The sequence below is a fragment of the Triticum dicoccoides genome, chromosome 5A (genome assembly GCF_002162155.2).
Source record: "Triticum dicoccoides isolate Atlit2015 ecotype Zavitan chromosome 5A, WEW_v2.0, whole genome shotgun sequence".
In the NCBI taxonomy this organism is placed as follows: domain Eukaryota; kingdom Viridiplantae; phylum Streptophyta; class Magnoliopsida; order Poales; family Poaceae; genus Triticum; species Triticum dicoccoides.
Window position 1 is genome coordinate 220,422,240 of NC_041388.1, and position 4,036 is coordinate 220,426,275.

Sequence of the window (4,036 nt, forward strand, 5' to 3'; positions counted from 1 at the left end):
TGCCCGTGCTCCAAAGTGACTTTTCGGATTAATCAAAAACCCTACATGAAGTATGGTTAAAAAAGTGAAGTGATGTAAATGTGGAATCACCACGGGGCATACATGATACTAATATGATACTGTGATACTAATATTTGACGTATCAGAATTGTTTAACTCAGGAGCAAAATATTGCAATAACACATGCAAAAATAACTATGTCTAAATCACAATAGAAACTTTTCATTATTTTTTGGTCATATGCTATATTTTTCTACGAACAAAAAAATTTTCACTCTTATTTTTCAGCTCGACCCACTAGCGCCTGTCACCAAAGTACAAGGAGTCGGGACTTGGAACTGTGTGCGACACAAACTCCGTTCTTTTCTCTGTTATATTAGCCAAAGATGGGGGATCTTTGGACAGTGCTCCTAATATTTATTTTGTTTCTCGTGTAGTAGTGTGGAGGATTTCAAGGAGTTTCTTGATGATGTCATGTCTGGTGATGGGCCATGGGGAGAGGAGGAAGTCTTGAGCCATTGGGTTAGTGAAGTGAGGTTTTTTATCTCCCGTTGCAACGCACGGGTATTTGTGCTAGCACGGTTAATAATAAAGCATGGATTGAGTCTCCGGGTTCACCGTCGTAGGCTTTTTGCAAAAAAGTCCTTTTGTTTTTTATTGAACCCACAGTCATTTCTTATTAATATCTCCCTATTCTTATTAAGTGATAAAAACGTTTCATTTAGGCTGTTTCCAAAACTCCCCCTGTAGTATCCAATATCCAACCCGTAGTCCTCAAGCACACAGAAGCATGGGCTCCCCTCACCTCCCGATCCCAGGAGGCGACCGATCCGGCGACGCTCGATCCGGTGCTGCGAGCTAGGGTTCGATCCGCCCCTCTTCTCCTCCCCTTCCCTCCTCTGCTCTTGCCCCCTTCTCCTCCACCCAATTTTTTTCGTCCGTCTCAATTCGCTCGATCCTCCCCTCCTGAGCGGCGGTTGCAGGCGTCGTGGTGCCATGCCACTCCTCTCTCCTCAAGGCGCCGCCATCCCGAGACGCGCTGATCTGGTGCCGCTGGAGGTGACCGCCGTCGTCGACCTGGCAGGCTCAATAGTCGCCGCTGGAGCTCCACATCCCCAAGACGAGGTGGAAGAAGCCCCAGTCGTGGGCAAGTGCCGCCGCCCCAACGGCACCGATGAGGTCTGGGAGGTAGAGGTCAGGGACAGTGGAGATGACGGAAAATCCACGGACGCTAGTCGAAGGCCTTGAGAAGGACGACGCAGTCGGACTCAAGAGCAGCTGCACTAGAGGACACCGTCGTCTTCAGATCGCGTAGGTCTATTGAATTTGATGAGCGAAGGGCATGGAGCTAAGAAGGTTGGATCGTGGGGTTGTTAGAATCCTCCCAGTGTGTTGAACCTCCCAATGGTGTTGTTGTGTTCGGCAACGGCCATGTGACGGACAGAGCGAGAGGCGCATCATCATGGTTGGACGCAACAAGGGATGGTACCTGAGGCACAGCCGCTACGGTGCTGAGAAGGAGGCGGCTGTGGCACTCGACAGATGCTGGACTCAGCTTTGATGCTCAATTAGGGCGGCCACACACATGACTCTGCCCAAGGTTCAACTGCAGTTGGCTCGGATAAAAAGGATTGCAACATTGGCAGTACTGTTGATAGGATGGTTAGTTTTGGAAGGGGAATGGTAGTATGAGAAGAGATTGAAAACAAGGCTGCAGTGCAAACACTCCTGCTCAACCAAATTAAGCTCAGTGTCAGCTGTTGATTAAACATCGGATATACTCCCCCAAATGACATCGTTACACTACACTGGATCTGACGAGTAGGGAATCCAGCTAGCTATCTGATGGCACTTCCACATGTATAAGCTTTGTATGTCCCTCCTTTTTCTGCATCTTTGTTTCCAAAGGTCGAGAAAGTATGTCTCATCTTTTTCTTTAGAATTTCTTGCATGAGACTGACCATTGTTTCTTCTTTTTCTTTAGGAGCTTAGGTTATATTTCTGAGGGGAGCATACTTATTATTACCTTCACTGGGTTTGACTTTTGGCTACTGTATTGCTGTCACAACTTACCTGCGAAATAGAAAGAGAGTCATGTCTGATAAGGTATTCTGCTTCAGCTGTATGCTTGCAGAGCATTTATTTTTCCATCCAAGTATTACTAGACTCTATCAAGTTTTATAATGACATAACATTAACTTGTTATAGGATATGTACCGAGTAATTAGTATGTACAGAAGTGTTGGTTCTTGGTTCTTGCATGGAGGTGAGTAACCATGAGGTGGGCAATTATGGGTTGCAAACGTTGCTGCTGCCCATCACCTGGTCCAATTCAAGCACACCGAGTAGGTTGCCTTGAATAAAGGGGTTCTCAAAGATGATGTCTTTTAGCACGACCATTTTATTGATTTAGTTTCTGTACAATTTTGGGGCATCCAAACTTGGCAAGTTTCGTCCTCCAAGTTAAATTGGGACAATCCATTCATTAATTTCAGCAAAAAATATTGGTACTGTTCTTCCCATTTTTATTCACATTCGTAAAAATATAGGTTTAATGATGGCTCTGCAATTTTCCTATTAGTATGCATGATTTTTCTTTTTGATTGCTCACCCTGGTACTTTTTTCAGTAAGATCATAAATGACAATTATAACGGTGGTGATTTTTACCACCAATTCCTTGTTTTTCACTTCTCTCACACTCATGATAGGTTGATATATATTTTCAGTTATCTTTACATCTTCAGTATGTTGATGTAGCTCCAATTCCATGATACAATCAATGCATTTTCTGCAGTCCATCTCATGCAGGCAGATGGGGCGATACATTCATGAGCTTGCCACTATGCTTAGCTAGCTTGTTCAACTTCTCTTGTGAGATCAAATTACTTTGATGTGAATTTTCACAGCTCTTTGTGCTCTTTCCTTCTTGCTGAACCAATGTTTCCTCATTAAATTACTTTACTAGGATGTTTTCTTTAGAATTTTCAGACATTACTTGCAAAAGCAGTAGCAACTGAGTGCTCATTAAACTTTCTTAGCGTAAAAGGTCCAGAACTGATAAACATGTATGTTGGAGAGTCAGAGAGGAATATCAGGGACATCTTTAAGAAGGTATATCCATCTGCACAAGCCATGTTTGTAATTGCCATGAAATATGCACATATACTCGGGTTTTCAGTTTTCACTATCCATTTCAGGCTAGATCAGCACGCCCATGAGTAATTTTCTTCGATGAGCTTGATTCCCTTGCTCCTGCACGAGGGTCCTTTGCAGATTCTGGAGATGTGATGGATAAATGGTTTCTCAGGTATAATTAGCGTCATCAATGAGGTGGCTACTGGTGTCTCAGTTTTCCCTCTTTTTTTTACACACGCATCTATTTTTCCTCTTTTTTCAGTGCTTAAATGTTAATAGTACGCTAATTCAGTTTCCCTTTTTCTCTCATTACTAGCACAAATGCCCGACGGAGATGCATATGTTTGCCATTCTATCAGTAAACATACATGTGCGCTGGCTTGCAGTACTACATTTTGTGATTGTGTAGTATCCACACCACTACTAATGCTTAAGTCCGTTGCATTGTCGTGTAATTGTGTCATATGCACACCAATACTAATGCTCTATGCTCTCGCCTGAGAGCACGTGTTGTGCTTTGTATCATCTAAAAAAGATGTAAACTCAGTAAGAAGAAACAGACTTTAGCATTGTGATCCAGTATGTATTGAGTAGTGGATTAATGTATGTATTTGGTGTGCTTGCAACTGCTTATTTATTGCTTGCACCAGAAATACCAATAAGTTACTATTGAAAATACAAATATACTATCAAGAAAATGTAAAAACACACACGCACTGGTCTCAACTAGCTCAAATGATCTGCTGCTACTGCCCTCCCCTAAGAACATTCAACCCTAGGCGGAGCTGCTTCTGCACCCCGAACACTCAACCATATGATAGAGCCGGTTCTGCATCCCATCATTTTATCCCATTGCAATGCACAAGTTTAAAATCGTCTTTATTTATCTGTTCAGTTTAG

The 4,036-nt window shown here is 43.0% G+C and overlaps 1 long non-coding RNA gene across 1 annotated transcript; it reads left to right on the forward strand.

The window, feature by feature from the left end:
* Positions 1 to 2,271: 2,271 nt before the first annotated feature.
* Positions 2,272 to 3,712, forward strand: LOC119297144. Its single transcript, XR_005145548.1, has 3 exons — positions 2,272 to 3,112; positions 3,199 to 3,308; positions 3,453 to 3,712. It is a non-coding gene; the product is annotated as an uncharacterized LOC119297144 (long non-coding RNA).
* The last annotated feature ends 324 nt before the right edge of the window (positions 3,713 to 4,036 follow it).